We start from the raw sequence: 21,228 nt of genomic DNA on the forward strand, positions 1-21,228 counted from the left end.
TCTGCTTTCTCAGGGGAAGGTCCAGTATTTCACATCACTCTGTAAGCAGTGTTAAAAAATATTATGAAAGCAACTTTTGTTCCACTAGCCTTTTTATCTACTTATATCTATCTCTTTTGTTTCCTTGTGAATTCTAACACAAATCATGTTTTACAAAAGAAAGTTAAGCTTTGCACAGAAAAAAGTATAGAAAATCTGAACTGGCATATTTCTGTATATATTTTCTCTCATCTTCTACAGAAAATGAAAGGAAAATTAGAAAGTACAACAGAACTGAAAGCTGTCTCCAAGAAGTATATGGTAATACTGGTTGTTAAAAGCTTAGTTAATATCTTTGTCCAAGTAATATATTAAATACATAACAGAAGTATTCCTTTACTTTTTTACAGGGGTAGTAAATCATACGCATATTTATAATTACTATTACTTCTTGCCCCGAATTTCCATAGAGGAACTCCCATCTGCTAGGTGTTATATAAAAGGGGACACCAAGGATCTCGGTTTCCTGAGTAAACAAAGCTGATTCAAATGCTTTTTCTTCTTTATCCTCCAAAAATTTCCAATCATAGGTCAGTTTAAACCAAGGTGAGACAGTGAAGATTGCAAGTTCTTGTAAATTTCATGAAACGGTGAAGAAAAAACATAAAGAAACTGGATTGTTGCTTTCGAGTCATAAGAGCCTATGCACATATTTTGTGCCCAGAGAAGGCTCAGCAGGTGTATTAGCCCATTCAGGTAACTGTGTATGTACATATGTACACATGTGTTTATGCAAAACATACAGTCATAAAACCAGGGTGGTATTCCCTGACTCACTAAACCCAAAGAAAGAGTTGTGGAATGTAAAGAACACGTCAATACCTGCACAAATCACTATGAATATATTCAAAGACGAAATATCAATATTTGCAGATATGGTGCCTCTGCATCATTTGTGCTGAAGAAGTTTTTCTAGGGAAAAAAACCCCATCCTAGAAGTAAATAACAAGTAGAAAGTGTGGCACAAGAAAGTAATCATGTCACTCTTCAAGTTACACTTGTGTGCTAGACAGCAGCTCTAAATCCACCTTACATGATTTCAGCTTTAAACACTTTCAAAAAGACACAATTTTTTTCATATTGCTACAAGTACAACCTGGCAAATGCTTCAGAAGCAAATATGCAGTTCTGCATGCTCTGTGAGGATGAAAGTTACCCACTTTGGCAGTAGCAGAAATATAACATCGCTCATCATGGCAATAGATTTCTTTCGTCCTAGTTTTAAAATGAAGTCTTTAATAAGTTACAAGTTCAACCTTGAATGAGAGGCTGAATCACTCTTTTTTTCTAGTAAAGTAAACATATAAGTAAAATGTTGCATCATCTGTAATTACTTAAAGCTCTATTGAGCATAGAAAGATCTTTAATGCTTTCATTATCTCTTGATCACTACATTCTGCGCCATGAACCTATATAGCCGCAACATTTAGAATGCTAGTCAAAGACTGATGAGGAGTGACTGAGTTATTGTAAAACAAAAAATAAAAACAATTTAAAAAATTTCCACATTTTCTCAGTTCGGCAGAATGGGAATTGACTGGTAGGACCAGCTAACTTGAAAAAAATCTGTGCATGAGAACCTGGGAACCAAACGATCAAGCAACTCTCCCCCAGGGTGTGGAGAAGTATTAATAAGCTGTGCATCCCTTTTAAATTCCTTCACTGTTCTTATTCCTTTATTAGTCCCTCTTCTTCCATCCTTTCTGCCTTTTCTGTTTATTTTTTCATTGTACTTATTCATGCAGTGCCATTTCAGAAATGTCAGTTTTAGACCTTGCTACAGGTGACCTTGACTGTGGTTCTGTCACTGAAGAGGATGGTGAAGCTTCAGCTGTAGTCTCAGAGTATTGCTTATATGCTGTGACATTTTCTTGAAATGCTAAATTGACAAAGGTAGCTGTGTGTCTGAATGAAGAATTTTTCTGTTTAAAATAATTGAAAATGAGACAAAATGACAAAAATGAAAATTTGTGCGTGGATTGTTTTGGAAAAGCAGTTACCTACTTAAGATGATATTGTTATTTTTTGGTCTTGAGTGAGATACAATAGGTCATCCTCCAGAAACAAAGGTTGAGTAGAGATGGAGATAAAAAAGTACAAGTGCTCTTGTGACTTTGATGTAAGGATTGACAAGGCTGCATTAACCTCTGAGGGACAATCAGTCAACTGACTTTCAATGGTGAGAATTAGTATCACATGCAAAGAAACCAAAAATTTTCCTGCTGTCATTGAAGAGAGTAATTACCTGCTCAAAACCAACAGATTAAATGTTTTGTCATCCTGTGGAAAATCTCCTTACCATGGAGGAGAAAAGGAAATATCTCTGTTATGGTATTTTACTATAAGAGATGCATTACCAAACCATCTCACTATGCTGAATTACACAGTAACTCTATAGGTAAAACTGCAATTTCCTCATTAGGGACAGAAAAAGCAGGTATTTAACAGGAAATTTACTTTCAGTGAACTTTTATATGGGTTCCCCTTGTGTGCCTGTTTTTTGACATCAAGATGTAACTCAGAACATTTGAAAGGTTTGGGTTTTTTTTTCATGCTTTATTATACTTTTTCAGTCAATATATGAAATATCTTATTTTAAAAACAGTTCTTTAAGTTGCTTTAAAAAAAATCTTATTTTAACTTTACATTTCTCTCTTTTGTCATATCCTTTCTCCACAGTAGAAAAATGGTGTGAATAAAAAAATAATGCGATAAAATAAGTGCTTTCTTGTGATTTTAATGTTTTCCTTACAGAAAAGAGGAACAGTATCCAAGTATTAAAACCAATGTACTCAAATTATAGACTCATTTTTTATTTTCTTTTTTTAAGTAAGAAAACATTAACTTTCCTTAGAAATAGTTGCTATGTGAGAGAAGGGGAACAAAATTAGAAAGAGCCATACACAATTTCCACCACAAAATAACAGTACCAAGCATACCAGCAGTATTGAACTGAGAATAGTTTATTTGTTTGGGGTTTTTTTTAAAGATGTAGAAAAGGCTTTTCTACAGAAAGATTTTGCACATGAGGACCTGAAATCAGACTCAAACAACTCATACATAACTGTCTTTTTTTTTTTTTGAAGTTCCAGTCTAGACTTAATAGATTTTTGCATCAAACATGTTTTTTGAGGTGATTTTTCTACTTTAAACTTTCTGAAACCTCTTTCAAGATAAAGGTTATTTCCTTGGTTAGGCCAACTTCAGTTTTTGCCCAAATTTGATGTAACAAGCACATTTACAGCTGGTTGTCTTTCTGAGAGAAAGGCATTAAAAATTACTTTTATGTAAAAGTATTACTTTTATTACTTTTATTACTTTTTGGATCTTTGTATTCAGGTAAATTTTAATTCAGAACTGATCCCTTTCTAGTGTTGTTAATGAACTATGTAACAAAATACTTTACTTGTTCTTAAGAGTATCAAGCACGAAACTGAATTTTCAAAGATAACATTAACAGAGCAGTTACTGTTTTCAGTGAAAGGTAATCTAGTGAAGAGATTTTTTCTCTACTGCTTGTGTTTATTTATGTTAGTAAGTAGATTCAGATGTCTGTATATGCTCTACTGATATTCCTTTCCCACGTGAAACAAAAAACGGCAGGTCACGGCATTGCTACTGTTTGTCTACACCTACATGGAAATTCCTCTTCTTGTGTTTGAAGTAAAATATTACATTACAGTCTGCAGCTGAAAACTCTGTGCTCCTTGCTGAAATTTATTTTTCTTACTGTCTCGGTTTTGGAGACAAAGCTTCAGGAGGAAACACTCTGGAGTGTGTCCTCCGAAGGGAAAAAGGGCCACCCCTTTTCCTCCACCAATAAGACAAGTGGATCACAGGAAAGTGGAAAAAACAAACTGTTTATTAACACCAAACAAAACAGGGTAGAACAGGATTAAAAACCCCCTCAAAATACAACAAATTCCCGGAAAGGGAGCATACACCCGGGCTTGGACCAGCCGGGGCCACCCTGCGAACCCCCCGGGCCGGCGAAGAGGGAAGGGAGGCAGTGAGGCAAGGGGAAGGAAAGGGAAAAAAGAACAAGAAAAAAACCAACAGAACCTTTTCCCAGCTAGCTGGAACACAGAAGAAACCCAAAGAGCAGCACAGCGCTCCCGGCGCACTCCCTCCCCAGCCCTGCTGAGCCCCTGGAGCCGCAGGGCCCCGTTAAACCGCCCCGCACTCGGCCCGTGGCCCCGGCCCTGGGTCCATCTTAGAGAAAGAGCGTCCCTGGGCATTGAGCGGACGGGTAAGGAATAAAGCGGCTCCATAACGTCACCCCAGGACACTTAGTGATGTTCTTCTACTTACTGCTTTTCCTTTCATAATGTCAAAAAAAAAAAAAAGTATCTTTACTTACAGAATAGTAAAGATAAAGGAAAAATGTATTAAAAAATTTGACTTTATTTATTTATCAGGATATCCTGGAGTGTTGTTCACAAAAACAAAGTAATAAACGTCACAAAGACTGGCTAGATGTTTCTATAACTTCAGGTATATAAGAAAAATAAATGAGAATGTTTGGTTTATTCTGTGTCTCTAGAAGCAAATGGTGAGGGTCAGCTGACTATTCCGTCAAGTTAGTGCTATTTTATTTGTATTAAGAGCAAAATAACTGGAAACCACAAGAATAGAGAAAGGGTACAGATTCCCATTGATCATAACAAAATAGATCAAAATGAATATTTGGATCTGTTAATTCAAAATGGATGCCCCACTTGAACATTAGCTGACTTGTGTCAGTTGAAATGAGAAAATCATTTTTTAAAGGCTAACTGTTCAATTTGGACCTCAATAGAGACAAAAAGATACTACTGTTTCTATGCAACATATTTTAACACATAAATGTAAAAAGCAGGCTCATCATGAAAGTACTCCGCAATCAACAGAAGCAGGGATGTAATCAAAGACACACATCTTCATGTGTTAGAAAAAATAAAGATGATAAAATCTTCTATAAGTTGCATCATATACATATGACACAAATGCCAGGCTGTTGTACTTTGTTAAAATCTTGTGCTCTGCAGAGTGTTGTTCATGGAAGTGTCTTACTGTTGTAAGGGTCCTGAAAGCATACTGAAGACAGACTTAATAAGAAAGAGGTGTGAGAGTAGAAATGCTGTTTCTGGTAGGGGAACAGCATGGGAGGAAGTCAGGAAATAAGTCTGTGGGAGGACAACACAAAGGAAACAGGAGGGCAAGCAGAGGTGACTTTTTGATTTTTTTTTCCCATTGGTTTCCCTGGGAGAAGCATCTGGACCAAGCCCCTGCACATAACTCTGGTTTTGTTGGGTGATGGTGGTTTCTGTGCTTGCAGCTGCAGACCGAGCAGGGTATGCAGCATCCTACTGCTCTAGGGCAGTGGCTGGGTGGCAGGAGAGACTGGGGTAGGTGAAATAACATGCAGCTGGCCAGGAAATTTGGTTATCAAATCCCTCCACTTCCCCAGAAAAAAAATTCCTGGTTTGTGGAGTCAACCTCCAGTGCCTTTGCTACTCCTCGGGGTGCAAAGACATGCTCCTCCTCTGCTCCCAACAGTCCACCTGGCTTGATTTTCTTATGGAAAATTGTCTTGTTAATCACACTTCTATCTCTATTTTTATTCATTAGATGTTTTACCTTACTAACATTGTAGAAAAAATATTAATATGATTTATACCACAACACTTAGAGAAGCGTGTGATATGCTTTTGTGAAATAGCACACAAATCTGAACAAACTGAATTATACTATAGACTGACAAAGAAAGGTAGATTAGTCAAAATTAATAAATACTTCTTTTTATATTGTCAACCATCTCATCTTCTTGAGCCAATAACCCTGAGATCTATCAGCAGTGGTCTGGTATGCACAATGCTGTCAGTGCCTGCAAATGTTCACACCCCACTGCTGTCCAGGGTCGTTACAGGTTGTGGCATCTCCTGGCATTTCTAGAGAGCACAGAGCAATGCCACTTCCTCAGTTCCTGTGGAAAAACTAGAATGTGACAAATATGAACACCGTGAAGCATAAGTTTCAAAGTGAAGGGAGATGGAAGATAGTAGACATAGTTGCAAAAATGTGGGCTGCAATATTGTACAGAAGGGTTAGTGTGGAAAAAACCAATTCAAGAGAAGAAGAGAGAAAGATTTATGTACACAACGAGGGTAATGGTGGGGAAGGGAGAAGTCTATTGCTAACCATTGGATCCCCACTTTTTTTTTCTGAATTGTATTTCAGATTAACTCTTGCCTAAACTGGCTGACAGGAACTGCAATAATGTGGACTCTGGTAAGGTTACTTTTTTTACTGTAGTCCCAGCTGAGATGCTCCTTCATACCTGAGTCCTTACATACTTCTCTGGTAACTTAAAGAAAATGCATCTGTGCATCTGTGCTCTTCACACTGTAATGAATGTGTCAGTAGTTCAGTTCTCAGCATGGGTACCCCTGCTAAGCCAAACCACTGTCCAAAGGAAATAATCACTACAGGGGTGGATTTCAGTTTCTCTCTTCCTCTCTCTCTCCCTCTCTCTCTCTCGCCCTCTTTCTTTTCTTTTTTAATATCATAATTATAAAAAAACCCAACCTATAAGAAGAGAAATAGTGGATAAAGTTTGAAAAATACTTTCATGTGATCATTTAAATGATAGTGGTGTAACAAAACACCCTTATGAGAATGACTTCAAAAGGCAGCCAGTGGTGTGAAAGTGAATTTGTATAAACATGGGAGTTTGGGCTATATGTTTTGTTTGGATTCCTGAGAATTAACTGGTCATGTTAATCTGAAAATGTCCTATATCACCTAATAACAAATCTTCTTCATGACTCTAAGTAGTATCTGATTTTCTGGCTGCTATGTAAAAGATGACAACTGTTTCAATTATTTCATATCGTCAGGATTCAACAGAAAAAGGATGGTTTCCATCCTGAAAACTTACATTGTCCCCATGTTCTCAAATACACTTTCAAAACAAACTATTTTTAATTTTCACAAGCCTCTTGTTATTAATTAAAGACTGTTTCTTCAAATATGCAAGCATAAAGCTGTTAATTGTGTCAGCATGAATATTTCTTGTTGCAGTACTGAGCCGAGAGACTAAGTGAAAATGAAGAAAAAAAGAAAATCCGGAGCAAGTTTCAAGGCAATTCAAAAGGTCTCTGGGATACCTATGTGCAAATGAAGGTATTTAATTGTAAGGTGTCCTCAGTGATAAATGGTAATCAAAACATGTTTGAATAAATTCCCCATTATAAAATGAGAAATTATGTCATGACTTTGCTTTTCCCACTGATCCTTGAGAAAGGTGAATCTCTCTTAAAAAAAAATTATACGACCAGAGTCTCAGGTCTTTTGCACTGCTAATGGACTGAGACTCTGAGAAAACAGCACCTCTGCAATTAGAGAAATGTAAAAGGTTGGCTATCTGGTTAAATAGGGAATAAAGAGAGAATGCTTTAAAATTTATTAATCTTAAAGGATTTATTTCCTAAGTCATTCAGTCCTGCAAAGAAGGTGTCACCACTGCTAAGAATTATACCAAAAAAAAATTTACTTGTTTTCTTAGTAGATATATTTGCATTTAAAGTACATGTATGTCCTCCTTTGGTTCAGGAAAAAAAACAAGAAAAATAACCAGTCCTAGCTCAAAAACACCCATGGCAAACCTTGCCTGATGGCAGGATACCAAAAGGCAGCACAAGCTTTGAGGTGCCAGCGAATGATGGCAAGGCAGCTTGTATCCAGTGTCTTATCACAGCACAAAGGCAGGAACTTTGTCAGCTGAAGATGCCCACATTCTTCTTCTAAGGGTGCGTTTGCAACCCTGGTGGCCTCTGGGTACAAGAAGAGTTTGATTTTTGGGACAAAGTGGTATGTTATATTAGCACAGATGACACAATGGAATAAGTTACAGGCTCACAATCCTTTTCACGTTTGTAAGGGCAATAATCCTAGAAACAATACTATGTCCCAAACAGGAGGAAATAAAAAAGCAAAAGAACACAGCATCCTCTCATAGTCTGTCCAAGAGCAAATCCTTGCTCCTCCTATGCCAAACAGGCCACCTGAGAATGCAGGAAATATCTGTGGCCAAGAGGCCACCCCTGACATTTCTAACTACAGCATCACAAGGCAGTATGTTGAAAGCTGTTTACATTATAGGGAACAAATTCTTTGTATCATTGTCAAAGTCCTTTCAACTTTTGTGTGTTTTCCATCAATGATGCAACTTGTTCATGTGGCAAATAGCAGCCATTCTAGATCAGAGGACATTCCTCTGGAAATGTCCTTGTTTCAAAGACTGCTTGAATGGAAGTGTGGAATAAGCTTCAGCCAATATTCCGTTGTTCAAAAAGGTTTCCATGAGTGTTTTTCTATCTACTGTGGTGCAGGGAGATGAGAAACTTTGTACTGAGAGTACTGTCTGTTTATTCATTCACACAGGTTTCTTTAATTAATATTCATAGAAAAATAGGTCATAAGAAAGATCATTTTTGTGGTAGAGATTATGTCCAAATGAAGATATTTCTAAAAATAAAAAGGTTTATTTGATTCAGTACTATATCCTGCAGTTACATATTTGGAGCAGATGCTCAAACCTCAAAGTAAGATTTACCAATTATTTGCCCCACTGTAAATGTTTTGCTTAGTCAGCATACAAAATGCTGTGATGGTCTCTTTAATCTAAGGCTATTAAACTGTAAGACGCATCTACAGGAATAGTTTATAGAACTCCTTGTATAACTGCAGCAGATTTATTCCAAAAATACATATTGCAAATAATCTTTAAATTTGCTGAGAGCGCTTGCTATGGAATATAATAAAAATCAGTTGTAGAAAAGGAAATCAACTGCAGCATTGCATAAAAAATTTCTTGCTTTGGAAAGCCAAGATTTTATTGTCTTGCTGTAGGCAAAGTATAATGTTAGCAATGGTAAATTCTGTGATGCAGTAAGTTATACTTTTCTGCTTAAATAGATCCAAATAATGATGTCTCTGACAAGGTGATATTAGTTAAGGTAAATCACAAAAACCTCTTATAAGAAAAAGGTTTCAATAGGCCATGGAAAATTAATATTAAATTTCCTGTTGTCTACCTCATTACCTTGTTAGATGACTTGTATTAAAAGCAGTGAAGCAAAGAATCAGTAACCTGGGCCTTTGCCATTTCTGCAGCGTAGCAGATACACATATCACACAATTTATACAGAAATTATGTATGTTGAGTATGCTTTCCTGGAATATAAGTGCAACAGACTAGAAATTATGACTTTATTACGATACTTCAAGGTTCTGCTTTTTGAAATTATCCCTGAAAGCCATTGTTATTAAGATGCAGGACTGTTCAGTATCACAAGAGATATTCCTGCTTGTACATTATCCTTAAATAAGGATGCATGTTTATATTTATACTCTATGTCCACATAAACCTGTGAATGCATAAACTGCTGTTCACAGAGACACAGAAGCTATATGTGACTATATCTGAACAAACAGAAATGATTACTGGCTTACAGTGTTATTTAGTTTATGAAAAAAATTGCAAGGAAAAGTATTTTGATATTGCTGGAACATGTAGTCTTTCACTGAGAATATAATTCAAACCCAGCTTTGGCAACTCATGGTCTTGCTGAGAAACCTCATTAGAATTAATGGAGTAATTGGGAAAAAAGGACTTGAAGGCCAGAGGAAGTAAATGCATCATGAGATTCTGGCTTCAGTGGTGAAGCTGCTTCAATGTTCCCTGGAACTCCCGGAACTGTTCCTATTCCATAACACCACATGTTTGTCAGCACAACTGTTCATGTGTGGAAACGCATCATCAAACAAGTGGGAGAAGATAATGCAAGAATGCAGTGGATTTTTTGACTTGCTTTAATTGAGCTGTTTTCCTTGTTATTTCAGTCCCTCTGAAAATTATACTGCTATGGCAAAGAAAGGTGTAAGGTGAAGTCATGCAGGACCAAGAACTTCTGCATCTGCCTTTGTTAAAAACTCCAGACTCTTGCAAACCAATACCCTGGGAACAGAACCTAGCCCCCTAATATATTTGATTTTGAGAGCAGTATTCACATGTATTCATAGTCTCTCATTTTCCAAAATGGAGAGAATTTCTTTGGTTGGCGTCTTAAAAAGTTAAAGCATAATTGTAGTAATATTATAGTTTGGGAGATATGGATAATTACTTCACTACTCAAAAGCAAAAGAAAACCCCCAAATTACTGGCAGATTTTTTTGGAAGAAAATTTTTGAAGGAAACAGATGTAATCTGATCTGAAAAACCGACAATTAAAAGTACAAGTATGAATCTTTCTTACTGGAGAGAAAAAAACAAAACAGTTAGCAAAAAAGTTTGTTGTGGATTTAAAGAGACAGATTTTGTGCTTTTCTTATTGCTGAAGGTAGTAAAGAAGACATGGGGAGAGGTTTCTTATTTCTGCTGGATAATTACGGTCACAAGGTATTTTCTTACTATGGTTACCAAATATACCTATGAAAACCATGTGCACATTTACTTAATTGACAAGATCTTCTGAGCTCTTGTGCTCTATTGATACACACATACTGGAGTTCCAGTTTCTGCAGAAGTGCATAAGCCCATTAGCTGATGGACTGAAAGTGCTCAGAAGTGCCACTACTGGCTATCATTTAACAGTTCCAGTTGTCAAATCATATCAACCCTGTTATAAATATCACACGACACCTACAAATACACTGAAGGAGCACATTGTATGTGATTTGTCATTCACATGAAAATATACCTATGTGTAAATATGGTCTTATTGTACTCTTTGTCTTTTTATGCAAGCATATGCAAAACTGAACACTGGTCACAGGTTACACTGAAAATCTGATTGTGCTTTTAATTCTTCAACTATTCAGATGTGATGTTTTGACAAATTTAGTTCTTTTTCATCTTCTTTTCTTCCTTTTTTTCCATCCACTTTTTTCTTCCTTTTCCTGTCTCTGCTCCTCGTCCTTTGTTTACATTTTGAAAGCTGTGAAACCTGAGTATAAACTCATCTCTTACACCAAGTTCTCAGGTTACAAACGTCTGTAGAGGTGAATCAAAAAGAAATGCAGTCTTATCTGACTCATACTGAAGATGGATCAGCAGTACACCCTTGCAGCAAAGAGGAGATATCAGCCTGCTGGTCTGCGCTGGGAAAGCATAACCAGCAGGTCAGGAGAGGTGATCATTCCTCCATACTCAGAATGCTTCTTCCATTTTAATGGAGAGAACGAGAATGAGAGAAAGAGCTTAAAATCATGTGCCAGTTTACAAGCCAAGTTTGAAAGCCAAGCAAGGTTTCTTGGAAGCATTTGGCTCCTCCTGTGGATTTGTGCTTAATTTAAAAGAGTTTTATGAATATCCTTTTAAAAAAATCATTGCTAATGGAAAATTCTGTTTAAATTGTTGTAATCATTGCTGCTTTAAACTTTTGGTTTTCCCTTCAGGAGTTCTGCAAAGAGACTTTCAGGCTTTGGTCTGCAAGCTTGTGGCTGTGCACACAGTGTTTCCAAAGGACTATAGGAAAAACAAGGTAATAGAAAAAGTTGTGCCTCATCTAACTATATAAAATTTATGAAAAGTTCCTCACTTCTAAGGAGGCACAAAAACTGAAAATGGCATTATTCCACTTGACTTTACAAGTATCCCATGTGATGAAAGACAACTATCTGTTGTGTGAAAGCAGAGAAATTTTAGAGAAGGTTCTGGAGCAAAGTTTGCAGCAGAGATCACCTGCTGTCACCAGGAGGTTTATCTCAGAGCTCATATTGCCCACCACCAGCTGCGCCAGGTGATTTATTAATTTAGGTTATAAAATGCATGGGAACAAAAGCAAATAATTGTGTTTTTTCTGGAAAAGATGCACTGAGATGTTCTTAATCATTCTTAGCTATGTATTATCACCTTGGTAGCTCCTGTATTAGAAGGGTAAATAAACCCAAAGCAACAGAAGCATTGAAATCAACAGTAATGAATTTGGCATCAAAGAGAATGTCAACATAATTATATTTCTAAACAGTAGATTCTTAGTTCATATAAAATATCTCTGTGATGTTTTCATAAGTGTAATACACTTCAGATGAAAGCTCTCAGTAGAAATAAGGAAGACAAACAGCACTGAATGTTGAAATTATACCTGTGCAATCCCATTCAGTCTTGCACAGGAGGAGAAAAGATACATCTTTATTCAATAGTTGCTTAATATTTATTGAACTGAGATACTCAGGGTGGGAAAAGAGATTAGGAGATGCAGCCTTCCCATTCTGACAGATAAATGTAGTGTAATTTGAAGGCTGCAATGAGAAATTCATTTTACCCTTACGGTGAATTGCTGGTTGCAATATATATTAGAATTAGAAGTGTTACTTATTTGTATTAACAAGTTAAAGGCAAAAAGCTTATGTACCTGTCATTTGTCTAGTTCATAGTTTTCTTAGTTTTCCCAAAAGAACAAACCCCATCTATATGATACTGAAAATAAAAATAATATATTTAAATATCTTTTTCCACATTGTTACTAAGCCATGGATTATCTTGGATCTGTTGAGTCCTTCACAAGGACCTCTGCACTTTCAGACTTGTTACTGCACTTTATTTTCACTGTTATAATGTTAGGTGGAGAAACCACCTTTCTCCCTTCCCAAAAATGAATACCTTTGTTTTTCCACTTTCCAAATCTACCCTTATTTATCTCACACCTTCTTTCTTTTAATTTTGATTTTTACTTCCAGAAGCAATGCAAAGAAAAGAAGATTAAATGATAATGTTCTATTTTTGTGAGAAACATTAGAGATACTGGTGGTTTTTCTTTAGAGAAATAGAAATCATCATTGAAATCATCATCATTTAGAGAGGTTTTGATAATTTGGCAACATGGTGATGATTTCCATAAAGAGACTGTATGCTTCTACTAGAACTTAAGTCAACTCTGTTACCTTGATAGTGTTCTAAGTTCTGTTAAACAAAGGTAAGGAAAAAGACATTTTTCACTTGGTGTAAAGAAATTATGCCCACATAATCCTCAAAAATTCACTTGCAATATTCTCATGAGAGAGTTATTGTTGAACACCGGCTTTAGTATTTCAGCAGTTATGTTCAAGACCAGCCTCGATAATGGGGAAAATAATCTTTTAAATGAAGGAAAAAGTTACTTAAAATAAGTAAATATCATTCTCAGCTTGAGCAAAATCTCTGTGCTTACCAAAAGAAACCCTCAGTAAGACTATGGAATGCTATTTTCAGTGGTTTCCTCTTTTATGTCTTGTTCTTTACAAATTGTATTATTCTAACACATAGAAGATTGAGGTGTAAAAGTCCCATTAGATAATTGACACCATCACAGTGCAAGATACAGCCTTGACAGGAAATGTATGAAGTATTACTGCTACTGAATGTAATTGAGTCAAGTAGGAGAGAACCATCACTTGCTACCAGAGGAGAAAATTGTTGTAAAAAATAATGTCCAATGAAGATTTCACCTCTCTTGGAGGCAGCAGCTAAATTTTAACAATTTGGTGAGTGACATGGAGCTCTTGGTTCTGCATAGGTCTTGATCTATCATCTGTGGCACTTGAGACATATTTTAAAGTGGGTATTGTATTTTATTCATTCTCCACTGCTTAGCATCAATGTATAGCATTTATTGTACCACATAACCACAGAAATAATCTAATTATATGTTTCAGTAATTTCTCTGAGGTACTTACCTGCATAATTTTAGGTAATAAATAAAAAATACTTATAATGATAGTAAAAATATGTGATAATAATTTAAGGATTTTCCTACTCTGAAGCATGTAAGATAAAATACATTACAATAATTATGAAGGTGTAAGGTTTCTTATATATGCAATACTTTGTATTTATTATTTGTGTAGTGAAGAGCCATTCAAATTAGTGATATGCCCAGCAATAATGTTGCAACATTTGAATTCTAAATTCCTACTCTAAAATTTTAAGAAAGGAGTTTTGAAGCTGATTGATGTCACAATTATAATTGCACCTCCTGTCTTTTACAACATCTTGTGAGGAAATAATCTGAAGTGTTGCTGTAGGCTCATCACTACTAGGAGAGTAAAAAGAAAAAATAAGAGAAGGATTAGGACCAGTTGTCCCAGATATAAATACTCTCCTCCATTAAGTCTTGCATTTAAATATTTTATGCGACTCGGAATGACACAGGGAATAAAAACATATTTGGGAAATATAAAGGAAAGCCATAAGCAAATGACTAAAGGGATTGCAGACAGGATAGTTATGTTAAACCCACACGTATATGTTGGCCTTCTATTCATCCGAATGAGAAGTTCAGGTTTAGGCTGGATAAACCTAATCTGCCTTTGATGTGCTTGTGCTGCAGTATTTAGAGATATTAGCTAAGCTAACAGACAAAGGGAGTATGTAGGTCAATCTTGTACTTAAAACTCTTAAAAAAAATTGAAAAAGTGACCTTTTTGTTCAGAAGAAAACATTTTATCATATCAGTAGTAGCTAAAAAACATGTTACAAGCAAGGAGCAAGAGAGTGATTTCAACTTCATTGCAAAAGCTGTGAATATTTTAATGCAGTTGCCTTACACAAGTCTGTTGCATTCTCCATTATTGCAGTGTCTTAAACACAAGTCTATTACCTGTAGGATACATTACAAAATCACAAAAACAAACAGTTGCATGCAGAACATAATTCTCATGTGGTATGTGTAATAAGGAACCACATGCAACTGGCGGACAGAATGAAGTTTTTTGGCATGTGTTTAATGACAAGGTACCGTAATTTGTGGCAAAATAAATGAAAATGTGCTTATTCCTGTTTTGTGGCTGATATGTTTTCTCAAACTTACTGAACTGCACACAGCTTAGGACAGTTTGTTGGAGCTTTTGTATTTTTTGAGTTATTTGTATATGGAAAAGTTGTTTTCATCCAAAGCAAAATATTTGTTATTTAACCATACTCTTCATTCTTTCTAAGGTGCTTCCATTGTTTTCTTAATGACTTGTACAAGACATGACTAGGCAAGCTTATGTCAAGAAGTCTTTGTTGTGTTCATTTAATTAGATAATGTTCATGGGGCTGATTTTAGGTTAGAAAGTGCTGAATCCTAATTTTATTTTACCTCATGCTAAACCTAAAGCCAGCATTCATTCTTGAACACATAGTGCTTTTACAGCACCGAGACTCTGAATTTCAGTCTTTGATGACAACATATGGTATCATAAACTATAATCTAGTAGTTCATTTGTTTCGCGTTTTTCTTCAGGCACCTTCAATCCATTGCTGAGTACATGAAATCTAGTCCCTTTCAATGTTCAGTAACAAACACTGCCACAGATAATTTAATTTGTCTGACTTTATATGAAAGCTGATGCTAATCAAGGGAAGTAGGAAAAAGAGCATTAGGAGACTCTTCTCTCTGCCTCTGGCAATGGAGAAGTTCAGGAATCATATCTGAATGTGACATAAAATGGTATTTTGGCAGTCTTCTGTAACTGTATTGCATGTTCCTCATAAGAACTTGTCAAAATTATATTTGTTATATTCATATAAGGTATAAATATTTTTTTTCACACAATAGTAAATATCAGTTTGGATAGTAGCCATCATACATTTGTTTAAAATGATGAAATTATAAGTAATTATTTTTAGATACTTTGTTAGAGTTTTGCTTTAGGACATAAGTTGCGAACTAAACTCAACTGTTGTATATAATTCCAGATACTATTTCATTGTAGACAACTTAATTTTAGATAATTTATGAATTTTGCCTAACAGTACTTTGTGACTGAGGCAGACAGATGCCTAGTAAGAATTTGTTTTGTTGTAGACTTCATACCTGAAAATCTTCCTTTGAAATATACGTGTACCTACGTGTACATGTGAATATAGGTACATGTATAAATATATAGATATATGTGAATTTAAAAAATGCAGGAATTTATAAATTTAGAACAATATTATTGTAACTGTTCCAACTCTTGTATATTTAGCAGCTGCATTTTAAAACAAATTTCATGGTCACATATAGCTTTTTAAACAATTTAAGTTATCATAAGATATCTTCATAAGATATCTTGATAAGCATCATAAGATATGTAAGATTTTGCTTTTTAGGTACATATTACTTCATTCTGTATTCCTGTAGTCCTTATGTAATCAATTGGGTTTTTTTATTAATTTCTTATTATTCAACCTATATTTTCTTTTCTTTAGCTACAGCATAATTTCCTCTGTTCTTCCTGTTCCTTAAGCTGAGACATGATGGATGGAATTCTTCCCTCTTCTTGGAGGGAAGAAATGAGCTCTGTGCCTTGTAAGGCAGAATAGCAGTTCCTTAGGGGGTCTGCAGTTTGAGCTGCTCCTGTGCCACTAGACAGGTCCAATGAAGCCAGACTTCCAACTCACCTCTGCCCTGGGACTTGCTCTGCCATGCTCAGGTCCAAATGTTTTTTCAGGACACCCACTAAAATGCATCAGGTTTTTTTAAGACTTGTTTCCCCAAGGGACTGATCCAGTAAATTTTTCAGTTGATGCTTCAGAGATTTTTTGTAATTTAAACTGCTTTCATGAGAACATGATCATCCGGGAAGGTAGGAAGGGCTGCAAACTGTCTTTCCTGAACATCCCTATGGCAGGCAGCAGACAGTTATGAAGACAGGACTGTAAAGACATTGATAGAAAGGGATTTTTTCCGTGTTTTGGATTCCAACACAGGGCTATGAAAACAGGATCTCTCACTGACCATTTCTCTGGGCACATTCTAAGAAGACAGGAGGCATTAGTAAAATCTCTCTCTTACATACCAAGATATTTAACTGGGATCACAAAAAGCACTTCTTGTTAAGAAGTCATATAATACATATTCTTTATTTTAAATAACAGAAACCAACAGACTATATACAAAAAGAATGAAGACTTTTAGGGCAATTTTGAACTTGGTTGGAGTGCATATGGGAGAAATATTTAAATCTGTAAGGAGTAACAGTGAGTGAGAAATTTGTCACAGAATCCAGCAAAGTCATGAAGAATTACTGCAATAAATAAAAAAAAAAATCACAAGAACCTTCTTTGGTTGGCTGTTTATTGATGTTTGTTACACAATCCCTCCTGCAGAAAAGCAAGAGATCTCTGGATACACACTGTGTTAGCTTATGGTCAGAAGCATGAGAATGTGTTTGTGCTTGGTATTTCCACATTGGAGAAGAGTAAATATTAGTTAAAAAATGTGTCCGAGATAAAGAAGGATGTTTTTCCCAGGAAAATAACTTGTGGAGCTGTAAATTAAGCTTTTTCTAGGGCTGTGTCACAGTTAGGTTAAATATACATGTACCTTATTTATCATATGGGACAAATAACCAGAGCAGTAATAGAGCTTTTTCGAAGTCACTTGGTTCTATTTTGCACAGCTTCCCTTGCACCATTGTTAAATTACAAATATATCCTGAATTTTTTTAAAGGCTAGGGAACACATTATTTAAAATACTTTTGCAATTGTTATCTTTTGAAAATATTTTTAGATCTGAGACCACCAACACCTGACCACATTCTGTGTTTATAATGGCTGCAATGAATTTTTTAAATGTCCCTCTTTTTTTCCAGAATGGCTTTTTAACCCCATAACGATTTTTATCAATTTAAAAATCCCCCAAAACCTAAGAAACCCAGTTTTTGAGGAAAATGTCTGCTGAAAGAAAAGAAAATAAAATTTCAGATGTCAACATCTTTACACTAGATGAAGATCCTTCTCTGAATGCCATCCTGAATTATCTCACTGGAAAATAATTGCATCTATTGATTCTCAACTAAGGAAAAGTTAATGGACCCATCCTGAAATCAATGATTGTACTCTAAAATACAACATTTATATTAACATTACAGGGGAGACAAATCAAACACACATTAACAATAAAAAGGAAATCACAGAACACAGTAAGTCAGCCACTCAGAAAAGTTTCTGTTCTCCCTCTGCTCTGCCACATCTTCTAAACTCCTTGCTGGGTGCCAGTAGCTGTTTTCCTTGGTGGCTTTGGCCAGCCAAGACACAGTTCCAATATCTCTTCCCACAGAAACAAAATCATGGATTTTGATCTGATGTAAAGAGAACAAGAACAAATAAAACCCCAAAATCCAAGCACGCCAAAATCCAAGGAAAAGAGAAGGGCAGATCTGTAAGAGTAAAAGTGAAAATTTACTTGCGTTAACCTTAAGGCTTGGTTGATCTAAACCTTAATCAAGGCAAAAAATCAGGTCAGGCTGTGTTGACATTAAGAAAATTTGTTCCAGAAGAGGATATAAAGAAAAGTACTCTGATAGTGCTAAGATACAACAAATTTGGAAGAAACTTTCTCTCAGAGTATGAAAAATTACCTAATAGTCTCATATTAGGGCTTTAACCTTCTCTCTCTTGTCTGTCTCTGTTATCAACAGAGACCATATATATACATGTATATACACACACCAACGTAATGCTCTGTTTTCCTCTGTTCTAGAGAATGTATTTGATAAGTAAGGAGCTGAGGATGACCCTTGCTGACGTCTTTGCCAAGTTTCTTGCTCAGCAACCCTCAAACAGCAAGGCAAAAAAAGGGGAAAAAAAAAATGCCTGTTCCTCTTTAATGTCCTTTTTCCAGCAGCTCAGCTACTGAGTAATTTCCATTTACTGTTTCACTTAATGATTTGCTGAGTTCAAGGCCATTTCCACTGGGATTGGTAAAGGCTTTCTCCCTCCAGCAGTACTATCAGCTCTTAGTCTAGAAAAGGCAGACATTGAAATTTCACCTATTCAGAAGTTAATTCAATGCCTAATTATTTAAAATGATATATAAAACACGTCTCTCATCACAGTAAGTCAGGTCACAGCCACAGTATGCAAGTCTACCAGAGCACATAGGAAGACAAGATACATTTTATCTTTGTCCTCACTGAAAATCTAGTGCTTTAAAAATGAAAGTGATGTAATGCTTCATGTTTTGAGTTACCAGAGTAGAAGGAGATGGCTTAAACTCAACCTCATGCCAGCACCTTGTACTTAGCTCTCATCAGCATTAGACTCCCAACGAATCTGTGCCAAAACAGCCTAAAATTTGCTCAAGATAAATTTTGATCAACTAGCCACTGTTAGAGGTGTGTAAGCTAACTTCTGTCATATTTAAACAGGAGAAAGTTATCAACTGCATATTGGCAACAAGCGTTAGAGGAACATTTAGAAATATCTACACCTGAAGAATTTCCACTCCCGTTTCTTGTCTGCGTGTGATTGTTTCCTTTAAAAGAGAAAGAGTTACAATTAGACCTGACCCTGATAAGGGTGTGCACCTAAAGCCAAGGTTTCCATCTGTCCCACAAGTAACTCATAGATTGGCAAAAGAAACAAGGAAATTCTGAGTGATGTGAAACACAAAGGAATGCAGCACTCTAAGCCGATGTTTTCTGACATACTCTATGAGTTACCTGCAAGAAATGAGATTTGCTTCTGGGCTTAATACAGCTCTTAAAATGATGTAATTTAATTTCTTGGTGCAATTTAACACTAATATGGATTTCAAATGACAGGCAACATCTCCAGCTAAGTATTTTATTTTACTTTACATTTCAATACTTCTGGCACTTTTGGCAATTCTCAAGAGCTGAAGTTTATAGCACATGACAAATTGTCTAACAATTTTTGAGGCCTTTCCTTTGTATCTAGATTTACAAGTGATTTAAATTTTAAAGCATTTACTTGAAAGTAGAAGAAATATATTTTACAGTAAAATTAAAATGAGTGAAAAATACAACTGCTTAGAACAACTGCCTACGTTTCTACCTCTTGCGCTGAAATTACATATGCAGATTTGGAAGAAGTGTGAAAAAATATTTACTAACCAAAGCTTTGAAAGATGTATTAAGATTCAGGATATGGCAGCTCATTTCCTTCGTGGTCACGTGGATAGAAACTTAATATTGAGTCAACTGACAACTGCAACTCAGCTTCCAGAAGCTTCCTCAACATGGGAAGAATGTAACTGTGAGCCCAACACATTATTTTAATGCTCTTGGAGCTCTTGTTGTGTTGTTACAATGGAAATTTGTCGTGGTTTTATCACCAGTTCAGTGAATGCCTTTGCAAAGTGGCAATAGATAAGGATTAAATGTACAGAATCTTTCCAATTTGACACTTAGCTCTGATTTTTTTGTGTGTGTGTAAAATGGATTACTCTGGCAAACTGAACCTCTTATGAAACACATAGACAGGGAATTAATATTCACAGTCAAGTCTATATGATGAGGCACTGTGAGTCTTTTCATCTTAAGGTAATGTCTTCCTGAAAGGAGATAACCTAAAACATATCTTTCTCCACGTAGTAAACTGAGACCAGAACTGCAGCAAATGTTATGGACGCAGTCTAATGTACAGTATAGACTTAGCTGCTGCTATCTTACCAAATCTCTGCCTTATCGGCATCACCATATCACTATTGTTTCTAGCTGTATCATGTTTAAAGAGGATTCTACCATGTACAGCTCACACACTTTTCTATTTGTTTTTATTTGTTGTGCAATGTATGTAACATATTTGGCATCGCTGAGAAAATTGTAATATTGTATTATTTACTGTAAGCATTTGTTAGGCATTACAATATAGTTTTTAAAGGTCTAGAAAAAAATACAAGAAAGAAAATACTCTCTGATTCTTAACTAGATCAGCAGGAGTTCCCCAAATCTTCTGGACATGTTTTGTGCTAGTGCCTTTTCCAAATCAGCAGTCTCATCCTCATTTTCTTGACTGGATATTTGTTCCCGGGAATAGTTTGGGGTCATTTTTTGAACTATATTTAAGTTGGTTTTGAGCATTGGGGTGGGGGTGGGGGCCTCCTGGGACAGGAATTTGCCATTCTGTTTATTTATTTCTTAGAAGTTAATCATATTTTTTTATGTTTCACCTTGCCAGGATTTCTCAGTAGTTCCCTTGCTATTCTCTCCCACCAGAGACAGGACAGGACGGAATCTGTTTGAAATAAGTCTTATGTGAAAAGACTTCCAGAGGGGGTCATGAAGTGAACAGCAATGAGAGTGGAAAATCAAAAGTGAAGAGCATTCCTATTACAAGTATTTACGTGTGTGTGTGTATATGTTCACATATATTGCAGTTGCAGGACTGTGTTCTTGTTGAGATGATGGAATTATAGTGAGCTGGCCACCAAGACTGGCATGTTGCTAAGAAG

At 35.8% G+C, this 21,228-nt stretch overlaps 1 long non-coding RNA gene across 1 annotated transcript; it reads left to right on the plus strand.

Moving 5' to 3' along the window:
• Nucleotides 1-6,256: 6,256 nt before the first annotated feature.
• On the plus strand, nt 6,257-7,279 carry LOC109144851. Its single transcript, XR_002045840.1, has 2 exons — nt 6,257-6,309; nt 7,102-7,279. It is a non-coding gene; the product is annotated as an uncharacterized LOC109144851 (long non-coding RNA).
• The last annotated feature ends 13,949 nt before the right edge of the window (nt 7,280-21,228 follow it).

Source organism: Corvus cornix, chromosome Z (genome assembly GCF_000738735.6).
Source record: "Corvus cornix cornix isolate S_Up_H32 chromosome Z, ASM73873v5, whole genome shotgun sequence".
Classification (NCBI taxonomy): domain Eukaryota; kingdom Metazoa; phylum Chordata; class Aves; order Passeriformes; family Corvidae; genus Corvus; species Corvus cornix.